The sequence below is a fragment of the Mixophyes fleayi genome, chromosome 3 (genome assembly GCF_038048845.1).
Source record: "Mixophyes fleayi isolate aMixFle1 chromosome 3, aMixFle1.hap1, whole genome shotgun sequence".
Lineage (NCBI taxonomy): Eukaryota > Metazoa > Chordata > Amphibia > Anura > Limnodynastidae > Mixophyes > Mixophyes fleayi.
In genome coordinates, this window is record NC_134404.1 from 112,047,849 (window position 1) to 112,075,483 (window position 27,635).

The 27,635-nt window shown below is 37.6% G+C and overlaps 1 protein-coding gene and 1 long non-coding RNA gene across 2 annotated transcripts in view; one reads left to right on the forward strand and one right to left on the reverse strand.

Moving 5' to 3' along the window:
* The window catches only part of KCNMB2 (potassium calcium-activated channel subfamily M regulatory beta subunit 2), a 375,173-nt gene that overhangs the window by 95,127 nt on the left and 252,411 nt on the right, over positions 1-27,635 (forward strand). The window lies entirely within an intron of this gene.
* LOC142143896 (uncharacterized) overlaps positions 1-27,635 on the reverse strand; it is a 115,424-nt gene that overhangs the window by 28,020 nt on the left and 59,769 nt on the right. Inside the window, exon 2 of the long non-coding RNA XR_012689591.1 lies at positions 2,762-2,822. This is a non-coding gene — a long non-coding RNA (uncharacterized LOC142143896). The remainder of the gene's footprint in view (positions 1-2,761; positions 2,823-27,635) is intronic.

The following is a 27,635-nucleotide window of genomic DNA, read 5'->3' on the forward strand; positions in this document are numbered from 1 at the left end:
TCATAGTTTTAGCAGCCCAGCCAGGGCCCCCCTAGAAATAATTAAAAAATAAAATAAATTACTTATTTTATCTTACGCACCTTCCTCCCTGCGCACTAAATAGTTGGTGTGACATCATCATGCCCAACATTTGCAGTGAGGAGCACACATAGAGCAGCCACGAGAGGAAGAAAAGGAAACAAAAGAGAAGAAAGAAGGCAATAGAAAGATAAGTAAAGGGGAGCAAAAGCAGCATGGAGGGCGCATTATGAAACTGGGGAGACAGATGAAGGGGAGCAAAATTAGTATGGAGGGCACAGTGGGAAACAGGAGACAGGTGAACGGGAGCAAAAGGTAGTATGGAGGGCACAGTGTGAAACATGGGAGAAGATGAAGGGGAGCAAAGGTAGTATGGAGGGCACAGTGTGAAACATGGGAGACAGATGAAGGGGAGCAAAGCTAGTATGGAGGGCACAGTGTGAAACATGGGAGACAGATGAAGGGGAGCAAAGCTAGTATGAAGGGCACAGTGTGAAACATGGGAGACAGATGAAGGGGAGCAAAAGTAGTATGGAGGGCACAGTGTGAAACATAGGAGACAGATGAAGGGGAGCAAAGGTAGTATGGAGGGCACAGTGTGAAACATGGGAGACAGATGAAGGGGAGCAAAGGTAGTATGGAGGGCACAGTGTGAAACAGGGAGAAAGATGAAGGGCAGCAGAAGCAGCATGGAGGGCACATTGTGAAACTGGAGACAGGTGAAGAGGAGCAAAAGCAGCATGGAGGGCACAGTGTCAAACATCGGGAACAAAACATTAAACTCACATTACAAAATTGCATATGAGACTTTTTCTTTTTCTTGTGGCCCACATGATCTTAGACTTTGATTATTTGGCTCAATTTGGGTTTTGAGTTTGATATGCCTGATATCTTATACATGCCCATAAATACAGCTAAAATAAATTTGTAAAAAGCACAATTGGCAGAACACTGTTATCCATCACAGTTTTGTCAAGCACAGGGAACTGCAATACTGGGATACTGTAGTTCAGTAAAAGGAGAATGCAACTGTATTTGTAAAAAAAAGATGCATCAGTAAAGTACATACTTGCCAACTCTCCCGGAAAGTCCGGGAGACTCCCGAAATTCAGCTTGCATTTCTCTCGCATCCCGGAATTCACAGAGAATCACGCCATTTTGGAGGGCGGGAGGGGGCAGGGCGAGGCCAATCGCGTCATTTTGGCCCCGCGACGGCAATTACGGGTTCGCGCGGAGGGGGGGGGCAAAATGACGTGATTTACCTCGCCCCGCCCCCTCCCGCCCTCCAGTCACGCCCCCTCTCCCGGAAACAAGTTTCCGGGAGTAGGCAAGAATGGTAAAGTACAAAAGGCATGGTATGCAATACCTTGAAGTTAGACTAGTAATACCTACTATACAATACACAGAAATAAGGTAATGTATTGGTTTTGCAGCAACAGTGGGAGTCAGAAGAAATAAATGAGCAAAATAAATCACTATTAGTGCATGCAGTTTTTCTGTATTCCCACACTTTCTGCACATATCACCTATTGTCAGGTAAACATTTTTCTACTGCACAAAAAAATTCATTGTCAGAAAGTCTTTGCATTTCAATACTAGCTTATGAAAGCTTGTATAACGTAGTTAAAACTATTTTTAATAAACCACTAATCAATGCTCTGGAAATGTGTGCAAGCTGAATGGTAATTTCAGTAGATTAATATTTGTATTCTAAATAAACATTATCAGCAACTTCACAAAAATAAATACAATAAAATAAAGAGAATCTCCACGTAATGTTTGTCTTGTCATGCGATGACTAGTATAATCTATGAAGCCACCCACAAATTATTTTTCTTTTACAATTTAATTAATAAAGTTTAGTGGCATTGCCAGTCTGGGGTAACAGGGGACATGGCCCCATTAGGCCAAGAGCCACAAGTGTAATTTCTGGCAGACTAGAATTAATTTTCCCTATCACTCCTCCTTGGAGCAGGACCAGCAATGCTAGTGCCCAGAGAGCTGCATTGACACAGCAATGTGGATTTGTCTCCAGTGCAGTTGTAGGGGGCTCAGATTGAGCATGGCCCATCGATAACATTGATTTTCATATGCTAAATTCAAGCGCAAAGAATTGTAGACTACTTTGTAATAGTTTTCTGCTTAGCCAAATAAACTGATAGAAATGATAATTTTCCATGAAACAAAAATGTTTAGGTTTTCCTACATCTTTTGTATAAAATCGAAACATGTATTCCTTGCTTCTCCTAAACACAGCCAAACATTCTAAATTACCTAAATGAGCCCATACTGCTGATATTGTGCTACTCAGTTAGGTCTTTACAGATCTAATCTAATCAGTTGCTAATCACAGCCTGTACTGCATCAAAAAGACAAGTGATCCTGATGATCATTTGATCAGGATTGACAGAAACTGTGGTGATCCCGATGATCATTTGATCAGGATTGGCAGAAACTGTGGGCGAAGAGTGACAGCATTTTACAATATGTGTATTGATCTTTCCACTTCACTCCACAGATGTGTCTCACCAAATTACCTATACTCCAGGCCTCTCAACGCTAATATTGAGCAGGTTGATCTGCTGTGTATAGGCACTGTATATACTTCCTATTAATATAAAGCATGTCTTATCTTTCTGTGTTTCAGTTATATACATACACATGTATACATACAAACAATAAAAAAAGCACTAAACAATAGCAAAACTGACAATATAGTACAAGGTGAATATTATTGTGTTACATTACAGTAGGTTGTGAGAGGTGGCCATATAGTCCAGCAAACAGTCTACTGATGTAATAGGCTGAAAGAGAAAAAGAAAGAAAGAAGAAAAAAACAAGATTAAGGTCCAGATTGCTGATTCTAATGTCACCGTATATACCCTGAGAACTAGCATATGGTACCAAAGAAATCATTGTCAGTATAGCAATATGTTCATTAATAAATGCCAGATGACTGAAAGCTACCCTTTCATAAATTATATGTAAATGTGTATTTCTTTATAACGATTTAATCTGTGTCTAAATTCTGAAATAATATACATGTTTGGTTATATCTAAGATATGCATAGGCTACCATAAAATTACTGTCTATGACTTTATAGAAAAATATGTATATGCTCCATGTCCTTGATCTAAGTAAAACATTCTTATGTTCATAAAGTGGGTGTCGTGATGAACAGCTGTATAACCATAATCTATTACTGTATTATTCATGTAAACTATTTTATATATTTAAATTTAGTTTTTTGAGCAATATCGTCTCTTTGAAATGCACTAAGAAAGTTGTCTATAAAAAGTAGACATGTGCACCGGCCACTTTTGGTGTCTCGTGTTTTGTGTTTTGGATTCGGATTTGCTTGAGGTTTTGGGTTCGGATTTGTTTTCGCAAAACACCTGACGAAAGGTTTTGGTTCGGATTTAAGGTTTTGGATTCGGATTTATTATGAAAAAAACATAAAAAGTGTTAAAAACAAGTTTTTTGGTTTATTTTCACTCCTACGCTATTATTAACCTCAATAACATTCATTAACAATCATTTCCACTAATTCCCAGTCTATTCTGAACACCTCACACCTCACAATATTGTGAAGAATCAGTGAACTTTGTAATATTGCAGTACCACTGGACTTATACTGCAGAATCAGTGAACTTTGTAATATTGCAGTACCAATGGACTTATACTGCAGAATCTGTGAACTTTGTAATATTGCAGTACCAATGGACTTATACTGCAGGATTGTTTTTGGATATTTTTTTTTTATTTTTTTTTTTTTATAAAAAAAATTTTTTCTTTTTTTTATAACTTTTTTTAAAGATTTTTATAACTTGGGAATAATGTGGAAATAACAATGCCCTTAGAAGGACACAGCACAGCACAGCACAGCACGAGATATAGTAGGACAGAGGACCACCTAACACAACCTCCCTCTACCCTGATCAATGCCCGAGTGAAGATGGCGGCGGCTAGCGGGGAATTTATAGAATATGAGTATCGCGAGATCCGACAGCGGGATTATGACTCAGAGCCTCGGTTTCAGTTTTGCAATTGGCAGGAATACCCGGATCTGTCTCGGATCCGGCTCGGATCGGCAACGTTCGGGTGGGCTCGGATTTCAGATATCCGAGCCCGCTCATCTCTAATAAAAAGCTAATTTTTCTTTTTAAAGTAAAAAAATAAATAATTATACATATACAGGGCATGGGTTTATACTTGTACTTAAGGGCCCATCCATCAGTGGGCTGGTTAAACCTGGGGGGTCCACATTTTTTTTTGCGGACACAATTTCCCTAGGAAATGCAGCCTAGTGCTGACCGGCCTGGGCCTAGTATAGGTTGGCAGCACTAGGGTTGGTTAAGCTATATAGCGGTACGGGGCAGCATATAATTTTTTTTTTACATTTATTGTCGTTTTTATGCAAAACGGTCAAAACAAAAGAGGTGTTTGTGAGAGGCGATATTGTTCAAATAGCATATTGTTTGAGCCATTTTTCCATTCATAACATAAGAAAAGCCATTATTGATTTATGAATTACTATGGCAATAATTACACGGGCCCACAAAAAAAAAAAATTTTTTTTAGTTGCCAAGGATATTTGAATGAATTTATGGTATTTTGTATTGGCCGAGTTTAAAGTAAAAAATTTTTTTTATTTGGCTCTAGTTCATAATACAATGGATACCCTCAAATAATAAGGAGCCATATACTGTGCATATGGGAATCTACCAGAACATTCTAGAGGGTGAAACACACAAATATTGTAGGTGTTCACTCAGTGATCATTATAGAATCTTACCCCTCCGTATGTAAGTGATCTATCACCCTACCAGCAGTCAGTTGGCAGTTGAGCGGGTCGCATTGTCTATTGTGTTTTTCTTGTTTCTTGTCCGTGTAATATATTTGTATACATGTGATTAGTGTAAATAAGTCCTTTTGTATAGGGAGTGGTTCTAGCGACAATTTGTATATACAAAGTGTTTCAAGCAAGAATAAAATCATTCATTTCCACCACTCCATATCAATCTGAGACTAATGAAACAATTTGGAGAAAGATGGAGATTGCTTCAAATATATTTGTAGATCGTTCCCTGAACTAAGTATGGAAAAAACAAAAGCCTGAGTCTTTGGTGTCCGTCAAATTAGTAAACTTTCACAAAATAAATGAACGGTGTTGAAGCTTCTGCCTGGTGCAGTTACTGCATGTGTCAGTTGTCAAGAACTTCTTGGGTAACCACAAAGCAAACAATTATGAAGAACTGATGCAAAACATGATTACAAACTTTATAAATGTGGATACTAATATGAGCATAAAGGTACACTTATCCATAGCCACTTACACAGCTTTCTGGATACTCTTGGTGATTTTAGTGAGGAGAAAGGGAAGATGTTTCATGAAGCTATAAAGGTGATGGTGGAAAGGTACCAATGCACATGGGACAGACACATGATGACTGACTATTGCTGGAGCCTCCAACGTGACTGTCCTGATAACCCACATAAAAGAGTTTTGCTATTCATTAATTGTAATTATCCAAATCAGTTTACTATGTTTATCCATTATTATACAGCATAAATTGCCATTATATATTTCATGTACTTACTTTGTATGATTTGAGACAATTTCAAAGCGATTTGTAAATAGGCTCTGTCTGACCATTACATTTTTTTCATTGTTATGTTTTTCAGTGGGGGTACCAATTATCTAAAAAATAAGAACCAATCTAGCAAAACCGATGTCATATTTGGCATCAGCACCACAAAGTTACCCCAAAATCACTCTATTATGATTGACAATCAAATCAGTGTTGACCAGTGTTAGCGTGTTTGCCCCACTTCTGGTTCTGTGAAATATTCCTCTCTTGTCTTAATGGTTGTCCTGCAAGAAAGCACTGCATACCTCTGTTACAGAGTCCTGTACGTAGTCTGGTATGATTGCTCTTGCGCAGTACTAAACCTAGGAAAGATTTACGATATCCATACTTGCCAGGGGGCCATAATAAGGGAATGAGTTGACAGAACATTTTGCACAAAAAATGAAATGCTTCAATGATTTGATGTATTATATTAGAGGGGAATGTATACTATACTTTAGAAACACACTTAAATCAGAATTGCATCACTTCTAGTTTTATATTATTGGGTTATCACCCCTGCGTATTGTGCTTTCATTTCTTCAAAGCAGTAAACTATTTAGAGCAATGGAAATTATTAACACAGCTTGTGAATACACCTGTCATTAAGATGATGAGTATTGTGGAAGAGTGGCTGGAGGAGACAGAAACCTTTCATGAGAATGCTCTGTCTGTAAGGCACAAACATCTTTAGGACATAGAATGACAGGTGCATGCAGACACTCCAAAGAACATAATGAAAGATATGTGTATGCTTCTGATCTTATAACTATTAAAGTATAGTTTAGAACTATTTCCTACAATAACTGAATCACATGACATTTAAATATTGGCAATGTAGATGTCACAGGACTAATCATTAAACATATTGGATTCAAATTCAGATATAAAACTATGAACTGTGTAAGGTGAATAAATTGAGATTGTTTGGTAATATGCTGCAATCATAACCACAACAAACTGCAAATGATATCAAAAGAATGGTATATTCCTAACACCTTGCTTGTATAAAGTTGAAGTGTTTGATTTGCCAAGAAAATACTGAATGCTAAACATGTGTGCACAGAAACCTGCTTCTGCATGCTTGAACCACATGATTGATACACCATTGCTAAAGCTGGGTACACACTACAGAAAATGTATGCAATTATCATGTAGCTCACATGATAAACAACTGTTTGGTCACATATTGCATCAGTGTGTACGCTCCCACCATCATGTGTTATTGTGCCAAAGCAGACCGCTGATTTGATTTCATAAACTTCATAAAAATCACAATCAACGATGGAATGATGTTGGACAAATGTGGAAGTGTGTGTGCACTCACGGCCAGCAGTGTAGGCAGATCTCTATAGAGTGTGCAGAGTCTGAGATCTTTTCATCAGATGGTTATGAAAGATGAAGATCACAGATCTGATGGTAAATTAGGTGTGTACACATGAATCTGCATGATCATCGTAACTTTCAGTTGTTGGTAAAATCGCTACAGATATGGCATCTGCTGTAATTTTCTGTAGTGTGTACCCAGCTTAAGACTTAGATTGATGCTCTCTTCTCCATTATACCATCCCTTTGCCCTTCATTGCCTCCCTTACTCTGCCTTGTTGTCACTAACCGAATTCTATGAGGGCATGGACAGTTCTGCCATAGGCTGTGTTTTGCAGTGTAGTAACATAAAGGAAAGTGTCAAGAGTCAAACTTATGGCTCCTAGATCAGGAGGCTGCTGCGCTGTTGAACTAGCTCTCTCTAGCTGTTGGACAGCTTCTTGGTTTTACCTTCTGTCCATCTCAGTCTAACTTTTACCTTGATGTTCCAGCATGTTCTAGCTACATCCCCTTACTTTCTATATAAGCCAGGCTTTCCTACAAGGCAGATTATTGCACACCTGTCCAGTGATCTAGTTACTTTATTTCCTGTCGCATTCTGTCTTCAGTCATTATCTACTCGTGTTCTGTTAATAGCTTGTCCTCTGTCTAAAAATCTTTTTCTGTACTGAACTGCTTTACTGTTTACCGACCCCAGCTGCCTCTGATCATAGTTTGTTCCAGTGAACCTATTTTGCACTGCCTTCCTTTCCAGCTATTGGATTCTGATTCTGACGCCAGACTGTTACAGAAGGAGGCAGGGCAGTGCTGAGGTCAGCTACTGTAGCCCATTCACCTGTAGCTCAGAGCAGGGGGAGATGTGACAGCTAGCATCATCATAGCCTCACATCTGCATCAGGACACTTATTACTGGAGGATTACCATGGCAGGTGATAGTGAATAGTAAGCAACCTTAGGAACACAAAGTGTATTAATTGCCAAATGAGCAATAAAATGTACAATAAAGACACAGGATATGTTACAAATTTATCCTGAACGTTAAAAAGAATGATTTATTGTATTTCTACATTTTAATACAATATACAATTGTGGAATTAAACATATGTGCTAGCCTTGCCTATGCAATAAATGCAATGTATAAGTAAGAGAATAGAAAGTATGTTTAAATAAATAAACTGCTATTGCAAACACAGTCACTATGAAAAAACAATCAGCATTGATGGGAAGAACCATCCTATTAAGAAACCTGCTTAGGGATAAGACTGACATGTTCTTGTAACTGCAGTGTATAACATGGAGGTCCCATATAACAAAAGCTGAGATATGATGAGTAGTTCACAAAGTTAGTGGTAACAGATGTCCAAGAAGTATATGGATCATTTATGGATACACTTTAAGGGTGTACCAAGTGAAAATGGTAAGAGTCCTAAATGTGAGAGCTGCCACATTGCAATGGTAGGAGTGGAACACAAGCCTGGACATTTGGCTGCTAGGATGAAGAGATCCATTTAGGAGCTAGATGCCAAGAGGTCCACGGATTGCTCTGCTGCTGCTGGTCTCCTCTTTACATTCACACATGCAGCAATGCATAGCGCTATCGAGTATTACCCTCAGCTGCGTATTCCTCCCTATGTAGTAAATAGCCATGAATGAATTCACCTATATGAATGAAAAGGGTTTACTAGGTATGGTTATTAACTTTGTTATATATGGGTTAAATTATGCTATGGAACATGGTCCTAAAAATAATCGGGTATGTATATGTGCTCCGGTATAAATGGAAAGTGTTTACTAGGCATGGATTGAAAGAATTAATTAGGATTGTATAAATACCTTGATATGACTAAAGATAATGAATTATCCAATTTAAATAGAGAGTGTATAGCTGTATATCTCTTTATTACTAGTTACTAGTTAGTAGGCATAACACTATCAATTCTTTCTAATTTTCATATTTGATGGTCATTTGAAAAAAGAGTTCTTTTCCCACAGCCATTTACATGTTTTTAGTAGCATTGAAAAGTGTATTTTGACTCTAGTGGGTAAGGGCCCATAAAGACATGTAAACTGTGAACTTTCCTTTAGCTTTCAAGATGTTTACTATCTCTACAGTGCATAAAGATTGCTGGCAAGTATGGTAGTGACAAGTGTAACTGATATGAACTGTGTTGTGTCTGTAGCTCCAGGAAATTCTATTCTTGTGAAATACATTTTGCATAATGAACCATGGAGCACTGTCCTTTTATATTACAATATAATGAAAAGAACACATCACTGCTTTTCATGGGTACCTTAATTTAATATTTTTCGGTTACAGAACATAGTCATTTGTTGTCAATCTGAGTTTTAGATATAAGGACAACAATCATCTGGTCCTCTCCAAATCCTAAAATGTCATAAAATGAATCTAATGTGACAAATAATCCATGACATATAGCACGTTGTTTTTATTTGTTCAATAAAAAATAAGCCAACGTGAAAAAGTCATATGTGAAAAGAAAGTACACTCTACCACATATTGCAAGTACAGGAAAGAGCAGAAAGCACAATGAAATATTAAAGAAAGTGAAAAGGAGAGGCGTGTGCCCATCTGTACCACCTCTGTCTATCTACCTCTGCTCCATTGCCACCTGTCACAGATTTCCAGGAACAGTATACAGTTTGGAAGATTACTTGGAAATTTTAGTCTCTGATAATGTTCTACGTTTGTTAGTTTAACTGTTTGTTAGTTTTAATGTTCTACGTTTGTTAGTTTAAAACTGATAGATTGTTCAGTACTACTTGCATTTTTTGTTCAAACATTTAAAAAAGATGAGTATGGTACAGGGCACTGGGCCACCTGCATTTTTTTCATTAAAATAAGTTGCTGAGTGGTTAATAAGTTGCCCCCCGGGTTGAAATTTGGAAGCCCTCCCCTGGTGTGGTATGTACAATGCAATAGTATTACATTGCATTATAATCTGTTAGGTAACAGTATGATCTGATAGGTGGTAGGTTTGTCAGATCGGCCACTTAATACAAGCCATGTATCAAATACACATACTGCATGCTTCTATTGTAATGTGTTTAGATTAATGCTGCATGTGTGCATTTCAATAATTGCTGGCACACAGCATGCCTCTCCATTAATTGCAGTGTCATGACTCATGAGGCATGTATATTTCATATATGGCCAATATTAAATGGCTGTTCATGCAGTTGCTCTATCCAATGATTATGACATGTTGGGCAGGATAGGGTTAATGGTGTGTCCACAATGGCATTTGTGCTCCGATTTCCTTCCATCAGAATACAAGAGAGGCAAGATAACCTTTTTACCTCTTAAGTTTACAGATAAAAATAGCAGCACTCCAACATTACGAATTTTGTGGTGTATTTATATTCTTTGTTCATTGACATTGACATTCATCACTGTCTCTTGAAGAATCATGTATTTGATCAAACTTTGTGAGGTCAATCCTTCAGAGGTGCAAAACTTTCCAAGCTTCTGCTAGACCCATAGTCCTGCTGTTATCATTTTTTCCCATAACTTTTTTGGGGGATTCTACTTACTGGTGTGAGTGTGGCAGTATTTAATTGTATATGATCCTCTGTGTTCATAGCAAAACATAAACATCTGTTTGTCTATGGCTAGCTGTATGATGTCTGTAATGTGCTGTGCACTACATTGTTGGGAAATACAAAAAGGCTGGATATATGATGTGTATGAGTTTATTTTTCAGTTTGCAACTTGAACATAGAAGAACAGTACGTCATCACCTTTATTTTTATTTTTTTTACATTGTACTGGTTTTGTGTACATTTCTATGAACACTGTTGGTGTGTAATATTGTCCTTGGTTTGGAATGGATAGACATTTTTATATTTTCCTGTAAGTTGTATTTTCTCCATGAAAATTACCTTGGCTAATATTTTCAAGTTTCTACTTCAGTTGATCTCTATATTGAGTGTAATTCTCAGCATCTGTTCTTGTTCTGTATGAATTGGCAATTACATACTTTTTTGGCATGCCTGTCAAATATCTGCTCGTATTTGGTATGCATTGTTATAATGTCCAGGGAAAAGTGGCGATTATCAGAAAGGGGCACCAAATTAAAACCTCATCTAGGTATATTTGTGGTACTATTTGGGTTCTGAGGGTTGGGTCACTGCAATGAATGATATTTGTACCATTTAGGCTGATGTTCCAGCCATAACAACCTGACATCTTACACATCTTATTTGCCTGCATCTACACGCAGTGTAAGTTCTGAGTTCCTGTCCCATGGATCGTTATATGCTCTATGTATCATGCAAGCAGTAATCCTAGAATGTATCAGTACCCATGTGACACAAACCATGTGTGAGAGAAACTCAGCTCTTACACTGCCTGCAGTGTGCAATTAAACACTTTGTATAAGCATCAGTGCTGATTTACAAAGGGCCATGTGCCATTAGCTTTTTGCTGGTTTCACACCTGATGCTTTGAGTGTGACTGGATCACTGATAAATAACTTTTGGTATGAATTTATTTAAAGGAAATAGCGCAGGCCGCTGATTTATATAATATGCCAATGCTCTTATTTTTAATATTGTGTATGTTTTGATAGAAGGAAATCTTTAATTTCTGAGACCAAAGGAAGAAATTCGTCTCTTGTTTAACCTTACTATAGGATATGCCTATTTCTGATGTATATATCTAATACAATGAGCCTTTGTTTACAAAGCCTTTTGTGTATTGTGATGTGGGAAACTGGCTTGTTTTTGGTTTTTGTTGATCTGTGTGAATATGTATTCCGAGCGTTCTGATGAAAGGCCTCATGTTATTTAGATCTTTTGATGTGTGAAGGTCCAACATTGAAGGCAGGAACTTTTAATGAAGACTGGCTCCGGGATTCTCTGCATCTGAAAACCAGATGCAGGACATCACAGTTTCTAGAATTTCATATAGAAGTGTAAATATGGCTAGCTTTTCAATGCATGTAAATCCATGTTTGTGTAAATAGAGTACACCCTGATGCTAAAAATAGCCTGTGTCTGTATAAAAGATGAGCTGTTTGAGCATGTAATGTATTCTTCTGATTTCAACATCATCATCATTTATTTATATAGCGCCACTAATTCCGCAGCGCTGTACAGAGAACTCATTCACATCAGTCCCTGCCCCATTGGAGCTTACAGTCTAAATTCCCTACTATAGACACACACACACACACACACACACACACACACAGAGGGAGAGACTAGGGTCAATTTTTTTTATTTATTTTTTATTGCAGCCAATTAACCTACCAGTATGTGTTTGGAGTGTGGGAGGAAACCGGAGCACCCGGAGGAAACCCACGCAAACACAGGGAGAACATACAAACTCCACACAGATAAGGCCATGGTCGGGAATCGAACTTATGACCCCAGTGCTGTGAGGCAGATGTGCTAACCACTACGCCACTGTGCTGCCCACATCTGACCTGACCACTAACCAGTGAGAGCAAATAAACATCTTGCTTCAAAGACCTGCTTGGAAACATCTTCAATGTTGCTGTATTCCTGTGACCTGCAAATTAGACCCTAAATCTAATTCATTCTCCGGCTGTCTGAGGTTTGGACCCAAGCTTTCCAATACTACCGCTCTGTCTGCTACCCATGCAGCCCTGGCTAGTGTGATAGGCCAGGGGAAGATCCATCCACAGCAAACCTGATCTATAGTAAGAGGTCAGGAGCACCAGCCCAGGTACACCAGTAATGAGGTACGCTAGCAGCGTCAGTTACACAGAAGGAACGTGGTTCTGAGTGCCATAGAAGGAGCTCAGTTGTGGCAGCAGGCCCCTTCCACTGTGGCAGGAGGAGCGTATTCAGAATAATGAAAGGGGACGGTGGCAATATAAGCACAGCCGGTTCCCAGCAACAACAGTCAAGGTGGCATAGGCGGTCCATCCTTTCACAGATTTCTGGTGGCAGTGATGGGATTCGAACCCACGCCTTTGAGAAAGTCCCCGTTATAGGGACGAAACATGTCAGCTGGTGTTAGTGGAGAAAAATTGAATGAATGAGAGGAGATTGTGTTCAGCATTTTTATTGCTCCAAGGAATAAGATTGTGCAGGACTCTTAATGGTATTTTCTGTCTTTGGTACCTTTTGAGCCGACAGTGGTGAACAGTGAGTTATTGGGGAAGAATTAATCCCACCACTGTGAGAAGTTGAACAGTTATTAGTGGCGTTTAGCAGCTCATGTGACTAAGTCACCTAACCTCACAGTACTGAAGAGAGGAGACAAAGTATACAGAGATTACACAAGGAGTCCTGTTACTACGGAGTGCTGAGAGCCACTTTCTAAAGCCCAAAGGAGAACAGTGTGGTAAAAGTGCCAATAGTTACACATGCTGTACCACTACCGTTTCCTATAAAGACATTGTGTTTGGATTGTTTTGGAGCGCATTTGAAGCTCATTATCCAGATTTTTAAATAATACAGATGTGAAGACTCTAAATAAATAGAACTGAAGATAACTATTTGGAGGGATTGTTTGTAGCCCATTTTGGTGCTCACCTGTTTACTTCCATATGACTGTTTTGGAATTGAAATCAATGAATACAGATTTTTCTGCAGGGGGACGCCCTTTTAGAAGTTCTCCAAGAGTTTATGTGGTTTTATTAGTTATATTTATACATTGCATTGCATTTATATATGTGTTTCATTAATATATATATATTTCTATAAATTTAAATTCAAACTTATTTTATGCATTTTTTGCTTAGAGGGATTCTAGAGAGCGGCGCAAGGTTTTAGAATTCAAACACCTGAATTTTAGAAGCAAAGATTTATATGGTAGTACCAATCAGAAGATGAGTGCTGGCATTTCATGTCACTTAGATATTTGGGATCTGCTGATTTGCTTGTATACTTGATGTTTCCAGAGCATCTTATGCTCAATAATGCCGCATGCAGAGTTTTCATCTTTCAGCCAAAAAACTCTATGCTGAATTTTGAGATAAATATAAAATACAGAAATCTTTCACAAAATATATAAAAAAAAACTATTGAAGTATCAAAGCAGAATTTAACCTGAGTGCATATTTTTTGGTTTTCTACATATATCAATAGATCTAAAATGTTGACTTCCACATTACTTAAATTCAAAGTTGAGTGAATGTCAAACTGTTGTTTAAGTACAAGCAAAATTGGTCAAGGCTTTCCCTACTCCCATTCTAAACGAATATGACATTATCAATATATCTAAACCAGGTTTCCACTTGTTCATGGCCACTCCAGACCAATTTGCACACAATATTATATCTTTTTTATTTGTTTTTTCTCAGTACACGAATGATTTGAGTGGAATTATAATCTCATCAGAATTTTAGATTGAAGAAATTTCTTTAAGTATTAGGTAGATTGCTCACCTCAGACATTATTGAGTTGTACTGAGTTCGCATTATATAGGTATATTTTCTAGGTCTCTTGATGGACATTTTTAAGAATTTATTTTGAGTGAAGCACCAATACCTATATTTACATTCATGTGGTACTACTTGTTTTATGGTATTGCTAGTACCCTGAGCATCGGTAGGTCTGCATCACAAAGGAGGCCTTGGGGAGTTTACATTTGCATAATATTTTTGTGATGGATTTTTGACAAATTATAGATCCCGAGATATAAATAAAAAAATCATACTCCTCCTTTATCAAAATTCCAGTATCTAAACCTTCATCCAAAATACCTCTGTGTAGGATTACGTCTTCGTTTCCAGTAGTCTACTTGTCCAAGAGGCCTCTGTTATATAATTGGCCTAGTTCAGTAGGGCAATTACTCTCTTTCCCACCCTTGTCAACTGGTTTGTAACTTAGATTTTCTCTCTCTCTCATTTTTCTATGACAGCGCTGTATCTTTACAGATCGATAGAAAAGATTCCAAACAAATAGAAGATCCCATTCACTCAGCTTTATCAACCAGTCTTTACATATGTCTATTACATGGCTTGTAATGAAACACAGATTAAAACTAGATGTTTTTCTTAAAATCTGTTGGTGTAAGAATATAAATATGAGTTTTATGTTGTGTGTCACCAATTCCATTTTTTAAAATGTAATTTTTAAGGGTCAATTTTCTTAAAGCCCCTTGTAGGTCAATAAGCTATAAACCCTTGCCGAGGACAATTTTTTGGTATTCTTCAAGTTGGAATATAATCCCATCTAGTTTAACATCTTTTCATTGCTTTTTATATTGTTTCTTCCATCCTCCCCTTTCTTTCCTAGCTTCCGCTCTTCCCATGTCTCTTTGGTATCAGTGCAGATGTATTGGACGCTAAGGTTTGAATTGATATTTGGTCAGATCTAAAAACTAAATGTAACAGAACAGGTTAGATTTGATTCCAGTATTATCCAATACTAACTTGATTTATTTATTTTTAAATTGCCCAATTTCTGGTTGACCTTAACCTTAGGAATTAATGCTGGCAGTTTACTTTGTAACAATCTGTATGAAGGCTTGAATAGTGGATAGCACTTCTGCCTCATAGCACTGGAGTCATTAGTTTGATTCCTGACCATGGCCTTATCTGTTTGGAGTCTGTATGTTCTCCCCATGTTTGCATGGGTTTCCACAGTGCACCAGAGCACAGTTGCTAGTGTGCTCTGGTGCACAATTTAATTACCATTCACAGCAAAACTTAGTTGAAAGTGCATGTATATTTTACTCAGAATTCACATCACTATCTGGAAGTAAGTGCATGGAAACAATTTTATCAGCACATATTGAATGTGATGAGAAATGGTGTGGTTAAGAAAAAGTTTTCCTTAGCGGATTATTTTAGAACACTTGTTTCTTTTGAAGGAATTATTTAAAGGAATTGGAAATTAATTATTTATAGAAAAGGAAGAAACAAAGTAAGCAAAAGATTGAACTTTTGAGAGACAATTTTTTGGACATTTTATTTTCCTTCTAACACTTATTAGGCACAGTATGAGATTTTGGGCACACTAGGAGCCTATTGTTTTATTTATGTAAGTTTACATTGCTTGTCTGTGTATTTTTTGTGTAAGACTTCACAGCTTTAGTTTCTTAGACACACTTTTCACTATTTTTGGTAGATCCTATAGAAGTAACACCATTCCCGAATTTAAAATAATATGCTTTATCTCACTATTCTTACTTCCGGTATAGGGCCTGAGTCATTAAGGAGAGCAAAGCATGAAAAAGGAGTACCTTTGGATCTGGGCAAAACCATGTTGCATTAGAGGGGGGAGATAAATTTATAATGTGGGGACAGATTTATAGCTGGAATAAGGCATGTCCTAGACCATCTTTAAATTTAAGTGTAAAAATAAAGCTATCAGGTATTTGTGTGCTAGATGGGGAAAAAAGCCAGAATTTAACTTATGTGCAAAATAATAAACTAATTTTCACCCCTTGAATTGTAACATGGTTTTTCCCCGGAGACCATTTACTCCTTTTTTGCCTTAATTTCCTTAATGACTCAGGCCCGTAGTCTCTGTTACAGCTAATGGTCTTATCATAAACCTGTAGAACCAGATGGAGAGGTCTTCACCTATAGCAGCCACCTTTCCCGTAGAGCTTGTTATGCTCACAGGTACTCGGATGCCCCCAGGTCTTATACTCAGAGTAGTACAGGTGTATGAACGTACCGTAGCGCAGAGTAGCAGAGTATAGCGTCTAGCGTGGTCAGGAAACAAGCCGTGGTCTGGGTCCAAAGCAGGCAACGTGGTCAAGGTCAGGCAAGATGTCAGGGCTGGCAGAAGACAAGGCAAATCCAGAACCGAAGGAAAAGGTCAGGGCAACAGGCAAGAATCCAGTCCAATAAACTAAGCCATGGGTCATACACAGGAAATCCAACAGCAACAGGTTCAAAGGCACAGAGCTGGCAAGTACACAGTAACAGGAACTATAACCAGCAGGCTAAGCCCTCACTGCCTAATATACAGACACTGGCAGCAGGGAGCACCAGCAGTGATAATCAGACACAGGGGCTGCTTAATGAATATTGCACACGCGCCCGACTGCACCTGATGCCGGGACGCGGCACTAGCTACACAGTGTCCTGACCATTGCCTAGGCAACCGCTGGGACAAAAACAGGAAGTGACGTCCCAGTCGTCATAGAGACAGCCGGGACGCAGGTGAGTGGAGAGTCGTGGTAGCTGGGCACCGCCGCCGTAACAGTGTCTAAGGAGTTGACAACACCCAATATACTCTCTCCCACCCGCTTACAAGCATCTATCCAGGGCCCTCTTAAGAACATCTTGGGCAAAAAAAAACCTGGAAAAAGAAAAGAAGAAAATACTTACCGTGCTGTCAGCTGGCGATCCGGCTCCCTCCCTGGTCTCATCCTCCATCGCGCTCCGCAATGGATGTCGGGCGGGCGTGATGACGTCATGCCCGACATGCACTGTGAGCGAGAGGGAGCCGGATCGCCAGCTGACAGCACGGTAAGTATTTTCTTCTTTTCTTTTTCCAGGTTTTTTTTTTTTGGTTTCCTCCGACGGGCCCCCCTGGGCTGCAGGGCCCCCGGGCACCTGCCCATTGTGCCCTATGGGAAAGACGGCCCTGCATCTATCCATAGTGAATATTTTAGATCACCTCTCCATTTTGATTCCCTAAATGGATAAATACTTTTACTTTCTGCTTTTATTCAGCCTAGGAGTTCCTACCACCTCCATCACATGTGGATCCTATGTTCTATCGGCCCGGTCTGACAGCAGAGTTTACAGAGGGGAGTAAGATTTGTATTTGTGTAGCTCTGAACACTTCCAATTTCACCTGAGTTCATCTGAACTGCACTCCGGGTCCAGCTGATAGTTATAGAGCAACAGCCAAAGCAGCACAAGTTTTCCAACGATAGTTGAGACCCACTGGCAACAAGGGACTTTCACACTTTGGGCTTGAGTCATTAAGGTACATATCTGACAAATTTGAGCGTATCGTACACAAAATCACTAGCAAGCCCAGAAATGGGAGATACGACCATGAACACAGCCCTGTCCACTGCGTGCATGGATGCAACAGACACGTACTACAGCCAATGATGTATTATTATTTTTTTATTGAAAGCCTGAAAAGCAGTGCTTTCTAACCCAAGTGCTCGAAAAAAAAGTGCGTGATTTAAAAAAACGTGCACAAGGGTGCGGTACATGGCCCTCCTTGAGAAAGGAAGGGCCCTAGTCCCTGACCCCCGGATCCAAAAGGACCCTTAGGGGGCAAGGGGCTTCAGACCCCCTTCATCGCAAGGCTAGGGGTCCCTTTGGCCCTGGGATCCACCGAGGCTTCACCCAGGGCTCGACAGCTAGTACACTCCCTAAGGGGAAGACCTACGATGTTTTTAGGGGGGCCGGAGCCTCACGGAAAGTCGATTTATGTGCAGTTTATAAGAACAATACACAATGTGCTCAGTATGAGAAACTTGTAAAATCAGCATATAGACTGCGTCTTGGTGTTTAGGCACCTTTCCTTCAACATAAGTTATAAACAAAGATCAGATAGAGGCTTCTACAGAAACCAGAAACCGTAAGGCATTATCCAGCAAATATAGCAGCTCAAGAGTGCACATCAGGTATACAGAATATAAAAGAAATAACTCTATTATATGAAAGGCAATATATTAAATGTATTACTTTTATGGCATTATTTACAAGCTCTATCATGCATCAACTTACCTACATATACAATTTGCATATGAAATCTGCTGCCTCTTCATTAGCGCTGCAATGTTTTTATATTTGACATACTTTAATTTAAATTAATTTTAAATTTATGGAGAGATTTCTCAACATGCAACCTCATTTATCTAATTTATAACAAACCTCAGAAGTAACATATACCAATCAAATGCATCCTAAGTCAAATGATCCAAACATGTATCTTGTTTAAAAAAGTTCAAATACTGACCAGCATTATACTGCTGAATCTTATCTAAATGCATTTATGGGCCCTGAAAAATGTTAATAATATTTCCAAAAACTGGTTAAAATACAAGCTATTAGCAGTTACAATGTAAAACTCTTTCTGTACAAAATGTGTTTAGATTCTCTAGAACAAGATCCTTAAATGCTAAAAGAAAATGACTGAATTGAACTTTGGCATCTTTAGTTTATAAACCACTTCACACAATGTTATGTAATGTTAAATGTTTGGCTATAAAATCAATATTTCCAAAACTGAAATTTTAATGAGCATATGGTAACTGCTTCTAGAAATTATAAACTCTTTTTTTGATGAAATCAATAAAGTATATTCCCATCAATTTGTCTCAATTATATAAACACAATATTTAATCTAGATAAAGTGTAGGCGCTACAATTATGACCAATATATACAGTCGATAATAAGCGTTAACACCACAAAAAGTTAACTAACTTAATTATAAAAGGGTAGCAGTCATCTTTAAATATAACTTTTCCTCAGTGTTGAGTGACCTGTGAATAAAAATAATAATGGCACCCAATAAATAGTTAAGTATAATTTTGAATTACACAATGATAAAAGTGCAAACGTTAGGTGAGTGTCCTTGTACCAGACAAATATTGGAACGGAGCCTATTTGGATCTAAATTGCAGGACCTCTTCATAAAGTCAGCGAAAAACATCTTTGTATCATCTCAAATGGAGAGGATGTAATTACCTGGGAACTCCAGAGAGATATACATACAATATTGTAACACAGTTTTTGATAACTTTAATATTAGCAGAATATAATGCACTTACAAAAAGTATGAAAGAACAAGCTTATCTGAGCCAGACTCCATTTATGGATGTATATAGTTGAAGTCCTATTGTCCCTTCTGCCACAAAGAGTGAACAGGAGTGGTCAGAAGATACTGCATAGACCACCATAGACATGCAATCATTATACATGTCCATTCAGCATAGAATAGGGATAAAGCATGCACAGATTTCTAAAATACAGATGTAAAGTTAATGCAAGATCATGATTATATAAAATATTTATATGTAAACTTATTTATTATAGAAGAAAAATATTTTAAGTTTTTAGATACATTTTATTTGCAAGTTTGTGGTACTACCATGGGCATAGTATTTGCTAAAGATTTGTAAATATTTTAAAGGGGAGCTGGGAAAAGAAGTTAATATATGCAGACTAAACTAGAACTAAATTTCTGGGTTCTAGTAAATCCTACAGACGGTACATAGACAATTGGTGTATTTGGAAGTTCACATAAAGAATTCTTATATGGTATTAATTTCATAAATGAATTTTTTTTTATCTGAAGTTTGCATATAATTTACAGAAACATGAAACAGAATTACTGGATTTAGTTCTGAAAGGATTAGCAGGACTATATATAAATACTAAAAAAAATATTAGCAAAATAGGTCCAAACATCTACCTGCACTTAGAGTCTTATTAGATGAAAAAACAACACACCTTTTTTAAATTTTCTCAAATCAAGATACATTTTAAAACGGAAAATGCCTGTAATCAACAGTTCAGTACATATGTAGAATAGATAGAGGATACACTGAAAACATACTGGGAGAGTCCCTATTGAGATAACTCAGAAAGGATGGATCTTTTTTTCTTAAAGGAAGATATATTACAAAATATTCTACTTCCTTTATAGCATAATTTAATTGTAACATCATTGACATCCGCAAAGTATTGAATAAACACTGGGATATCTTACTGTGGGAACTCACGTTTAAAACCATTTTACCCAAGAAACCAGAAATAATCTTCAAAAAGTTATGAAACAGTAAAAAACATAGTGGCTCCTAGTTTATTGAGTATTGGGAATAAAACTAAAACGAAATTGTTTACTATAAGAGGTCGGCAGTTTTCAAACAGCAATCATTGTAGTGTGGGTAAGTTAGTTCATTCCCTAAAAAAAATATTTACATATTCTAATGATTCTAAGATTTATAAAATCAAAACTTTGATGAATTGTGTCACAACATATGTAATTTATTCATTCAAATATATTAATAACTAAGTGAATTTAAAATTAAGGCTATTAGAACACATTAGAAATATCAAGAACAATATCACATATAATTCTGTTTCAAAACACTTTGTAACAAATACTAATTCAAATCCTAATTAGTTGACTTTGCAAGCAATGGAACATGTTTGTATTGGAAGGAGGAGTGTGGAGACCAAGAAAAAACGATCCCAATGGAGATGTTTTGGATTTTTATGATGTATTTGAAATCACCCCTTTCATATAACAAAGATGTAGTTCCTGTGTTTGTTATTTGGTATTGAATTCTTTCTGATAGCACTTAGGGTATAATAGTGATGCAAATATACTAATGGCCATTTGATAACTTATTTATAACTAATATTATTAATTAACCCCTCGCAAAGGTAGTTTCCAGTTTAACCCAAGGACTACAATGCCTTTTTTTGTTCTAAATTCACAGGGACCATGATATTTATATCATAAGCTTATACTTATGTCAAGATATATTGTGCGCAAGATGTATAACTTTCTTTAAGATACTAAAAATTCTTATTATACCAATTTTACATAAAATATAAAACTGTTTAGTAAGCATGGAATAAGACATCACCATGTCTTATTGGCAGCTTTTAGCCGCTGATAATCGCCAGCCTGGTCCTCATCTAGGTCTATATAGGTTCGCTGTGCTTCTCCTGAAAGATAGGGAGCCAGGTATTCGGACCAAGACCCAGGTGTCTTTTATTACTTGTTCTTCATTGATATCCCTGTACATGTGGAGTGGGTGTCCTGTAGGCTCCAGGTTGAAGAGATGTCCCTGCTTCCAGGTGTATCTGTGGTGTGGTCAAAAGATATATTTTTATATATATATATATATATATATATATATATACACATCATATGGACAAAACTATCTGGACGCTTGACCATTACACCAACAGGGACTGTAATTACATTGTATTCAAATACCAATATTTTAATATGGAGTTGGTCCCCCTTTTGCAGCAATGACAGTTTCCACTCTTCTTGGAAGGCTTTACACAAGATGTTCCCATTCATTATGTACAGCATTTATGAGGTTAGGCACTAATGTTGGAGGAGAAGGTCTGGCTAGCAATCTCCATTCCAGTTCATCCCAAAGGTGTGCGATGGGCTGAGGTCAGGGCTCTGTGTGGGCCAGTCAAGTTCTTCCACACTGAACTCATCAAACCATGTCTTTGTAGTCCTTGCTTTGTGCACTGGGGCACAGTTATGTTGGAATTGAAAAGGTGTTGCCACAAAGTTAGAAGCATTGCACTGTCCAAAATGACATGGTATTCTGAAGCAATAAGATTGCCCTTCACTGGAGATAAGTGGCCTAGCCCAAACCCTAAAAAACAGCCCCGTACCATTATCCCTCCTCCACCAAACTTCACAGTTTACATAATGCAGTCACGCATGTAACGTTCTCCCAGTATCCAGAAAATCCAGACTCGCCCACCTGACTGCCAAACAGAGAAACGTGATTTTTCACTCTACAGATTACATTGTCACTGCTCCACAGTCCAGTGTCGGTGTGCTTTACACCACTCTATCCGACGTTTGGCATTGGTCTTGGTGATGTGAGGCTTGCATGCAGTTGCTCAGCCATGGAAACCCATTCCATTTAGCTCCAGCCGCACAGTTTTTGTGCTTACATTAATGCCAGTGGAAGTTCAGAACTCTTCAGCTATGGAATCGCATTGACGACTTATATGCACCATACGCTTTAGCAGTTGTTGACCCTGCTCTGTGATTTTACGTGATCTTCTGCTTAATGGCTGAGTTGCTGTTATTCCTCAACGCTTCCACTTTCTAATAATATCAATTACAGTTGACTGTGGAATATCCATTAGAGATAAAATTTCATGAACCGTCTTATTGCAAAGGCGGCATCCTATCACAGTACCACGCTTGAAGTCACTGAGCTCTTCAGAGCGACCCACTTTGTATCACAAATATTTGCAAATGGAGACTGCATGGCTAGATGCTTGATTTTATACACCTCTGGAAACAGGTCTTTGGGACTATAAAAGGATTATCGTTTAGTACATGGGCACACACTCTGAGGACCATGCCCCTTGATAAAGTCCCCTGGACTAAAGGCTGTCCTACTGGTGTTGACATGGACATTTTCACTCCTGTTACTTCTTTGTGGCAGAAGGGACTGTCGGATTTCATCCACATAGATCCATAAAATGAGTCTAGTTCACATAAGCTTATTATCCTTTTATTATTATTATCTTTTTATTTATAAAGCACTGACATATTATGTGCTGCTGTACATTGAGGGGATCAGTACATGATACAAACACATTTCATACAATGGCATGAAATAGAAGGTTAGGATGGACCTGCCAAAATGAGGTTACAATCTAAGAGGTGTGGGGAACAGATGATAGAGTAGGTAGCGGAATAGCAGTTGGTGGAGAAAATGTGTGTGGCTAATGTTATTCAGCATCATCCAATAATAAATAATAAAACAGTCATTGTCATGTCTGAGCAGTTATGGGTGGTGCACTACCTTTGGAACAGAAAAAGGCAGAAACAAGAGACATCTACCAGTCACTGAAGAAATCTTAAAACAGTAAGCTGCTGGCAATCATTACTGTCCTACACAATTTTTCATAACTGAGTGTCCTTTGCTGGTTCTAAAAGAGGCCTTTTCTTTCATGCTGCATGAACATTCTTGTGCTTATTTGTGCATAGCCCAGTGTTCTTGAGTGTAATGCTTGCTGCTGGAAAAAAGGCAGGACAGTTGTTCCCCATGTTCGATGTCAGCTACTGTCACCATGGAGGCAGCTGAGTTTAGCAAAGAAGGTACAGGGATGGTAACACCAATTACTTTTTCCCTGACTTTATGAATAGGTCCTGCAATCAGGATTCATATAAGCTTGTTTGCATTATTTATCTGGTACAAGCCTGCTCACCTAACTTTTATCACTGTGTAATTCAAAATTCTATTTCACCACTAGGGGGTAAATGTATCAAGCTGAGAGTTTTCCAGCGGGTTTGAAAAGTGGAGATGTTGCCTATAGCAACCAATCAGATTCTAGCTGTCATTTTGTAGAATGTCCTAAATAAATGATAGCTAGAATCTGATTGGTTTTTCAAACCCGCCGGAAAACTCTCAGCTTGATACATTTACCCCTAGGTGTCTTTCATATTTAATGAAACATATTTAATCTGGTTTGAAAATGAACAAATGTAAAGTGTGGATTAATTTACCTGTAAACTACACAAGGGAAATGGTTATCATACTGAAAATGGTGTATCCATTGCTTCAATTACCTTTGTTCATTAAAAAAATAAAGACTAGTCTCAGGTCTAGTATTAATAGTTATATCTGGGCTAGGCAGGAGCCCAAAATTTTATATAAAAAACTGATTTTTCTGTAAAATTGGGAGGATTAACATTAAATAACATTAGACGAGTACATTTAGCTTCTATCTCAAGAATAATTTTTAGAATGGAAAACTGACAGTAATGATCTAACTTTGTTTTAACTCTAAAAAAATGTTTCCATAGAGAACTACTTTAGCATTTTTATACATAGGCAAAAATTCATACCCTTTATAGGAATGCATGGGTAGTTTGCAGCTTGGAAAGAGATTCACTTAAAAAATTATCTGACTTTTCATTTCCTCCCATTAAATCCCATTCAAGGTAATCTTGACTATATTCCTATTTATTTATCAATGGGGACTTAGAGGAAATTTTACTATATCAGATCAAGTCTTTTGATAAACAAAGTTTCTCAGACTTTTCATAGAAAACTGTATTTTAGGTATGCTCAAATACTATATCAGATCATTAGATCATTACAAGCAATGGATTTGTACAGGCTCACAAAAACATCAGTTCAATAATGCTTTTCTTCAAATACTGAATAGATGATCTATGGAATTGAAATCTATTGATAGCTGGAACCAATTCAGAAGGGTTATTTCATCAGAAGTATGGAGAGAGTAACATTATAAATTATTACATATATCTCCTTTTGCCTTCAATATTAAGTTTCAAGGTTTTTGATACCAAATAATAAAAACACTAAGTGCATCTGAAAGACTGCATATGTATTTCTTTGTATGGCGCCATGTTCAACTATTCTGTAGTTTGTGAACTAAATATAATTTTTATTGCAATATAACAACCGTTAAACCTCCACTAGAGTTTTAGGTTATGAGACTGATGCTATCTATGGGCAAATAACTGTAAACTGAAATCTAATTCCAAAATCTGGATCAAATATATTCTGCCGGCTACTAAGAGAAGCATCTTCCTTTATAGAATGAAGGTTATTCCTCCAACAATAGCAAAATCCCCAGGCAACTTATATGATATCTTCCGCACAGTTATACAAATCTTGCTATTTGAAATAAATGTGAAAATATGTTTTATCTGTAAAGGATTAACTCATCCAGATGGTTAGAATGGAGGGCAAATTTAGTAGTGGCAAAACAGAGAAATGTTTTATGGTGTTAGTTTTTTTTTATTCAGTATTTGTTTTAGGTTGGAAAGGCTAAAAGTACTGTCAGTGGTTTCCTTTTCTTTTTTTTCCCTTTAAGAATATAATAAAATAGTTTTATCCCTATATAATTTGTTCATCATTGGATACAAATTGTGATTTAAGTGGTAATAAATAAAAATATATTAAACTAAAAAATTATACTCTATCTTAGGAGTTGAGGCATTCTCTAGTGTTGAGGTACCACCGTTACTGATGCTAATTCCCTTTGACAGGTACTTGCATCCTTCTCATTTTTATCCCATTCTGCAGTCAGAAAAATCTTCTATTTTTATTTTTTATTTTCTTCTTATAACATCATTCACAGTTTTGGACAAGAAATGTGCCATGTATGATATATACTATATTATACATGGTACTAGCTGCTGGGCACTATAAATGCCTATATATATATGTACACAAAACAAACAGTTATTGTCAGCGCTTATCCTTAACACTGCATATCTGTGTGTATCTAGCAAAATGAAAACATGAAGTATTAGTTCATATTTTGATCAAAACATTTAAGCCTGCACCCCAGCATCAAAGACACCTCATTATATGCAGGTGCTACACTGACCTATATGCTTTAAACACCATTAAAATGCAGGTAAAATCAGATGCACTCATCTTCCCGGTACAGGGGCGTACATCTAACTAGGTCTGACTTGTGAGTCACACCCAAATGAGCCTTTAATAGGCCTAAAAGACAACTGTTATGACTACATAAGGCAATATTTGAAAAAAACCAGAGAAGAAATATGCCCATGCTTGGTATATCTCATCTTATAAATGGTACAAGGTGCATGGCAATATAAATGCCCATATATGTATACAAAACAAAAAAGACAGTTGTCAGCGCTTATCCTTCACACTGTATATCTGTTTGTATCTAGTAGAGATGCTCACTGACCCCCGTGTTTTGGTTTTGGTTTTGGTTTTGGATCTGGATTACCATCGTGTTTTGGTTTTGGTTTTGCCAAACCGTCATTGCGTGTTTTGGTTTTGGTTTTGGTTTTGTTTGGTTTTGCTTTGCTATTTTATTTAAAAATCAATGTTTTTGGGCTTAAAATAACCAAATTTAGTGCTCCACCTGTTTCTTGGATAAGTAATGTAATTGTAAAGCTAATAAATTATCCAAAAAACAGTTTAATTCCTGGTAGGCCTTCATTAATTCGACACACAAACCAGTTTGTCTTCCTCTCCATCTATGAATATTGGCAATGCAGTCAACGTCTTTGGATGTATATTACACCCTACACTTATACTTAAATATGTAAAGAAATGGACAAAGCCAGTTTGGTTTCTGTCTCTCTCTAGGCCCCCCTCCAGTTGTAGAAAATACAAAAAAATTCAGCCGTTATAGACTGTACAATATTAAGAGAAATGGACAAAGACAGTTTGGAGTCACTCTGTGTATGACACCCTGCCCTTAAGGACAAATTGCCCAAACAGCAGCCTTTCAAGACGGTACATGATATGGAAATGCCACAAGTCTCTTTCCTCTTTGGGGGTAGATTGCACCCTACACTTACATAGAAAGTTTTAAAAAGATGTTATCGTCATCATCCGAAGCTTCATCCTCACCCTCATCAGTGTGTACGTCATCATCACAGACTATCAATTCATCGCCACTTGAATCCGCCATTAGAGAACAGTCTGGATGTCTTGGATGGTGAAGGCCTTCCTCGTGGAAGATGTAGTTCATTTTTATAAACATAATTTTCTCCACATTTTTGGGAAGTAACCTTCTACGGCGATCACTGACTAAGTTCCCTGCTGTGCTGAACACTCGTTCAGAATACACACTGGAGGGTGGGCAGCTTAAGTATTGCAAAGCAAGTTTGTACATGGGTTTCCAAATTGCCTGCTTTTCCTCCCAGTAAAGAAAGGGACTGTCTGACATTTCCATATCAATTACCTCTTGAAAGTATTTCTCCACCATCCTTTGCATGTTACTACTCATATTGAATGGAGTTATGGGCAAGGTCACACATTTTTTAGAAAAATACTTCATACCAGCCCAGATGTTAAACTGTTCTGGTCTGCCCTTTGCGTCTTCCCTGCTTCTTTTCTGAAAATTTAATTCTTTACGAGCAGCAGCTGCTTGAGAAACTGAAGGAGGACACGTCGGCAAGCCAAGTCCCAGTTCAGCAGACAACTTGCTAAGCAATAGCTCTTTGCAAAGGTTCACATCTCGTTCATTTTGAAGCAAAGACTCAATGTAGG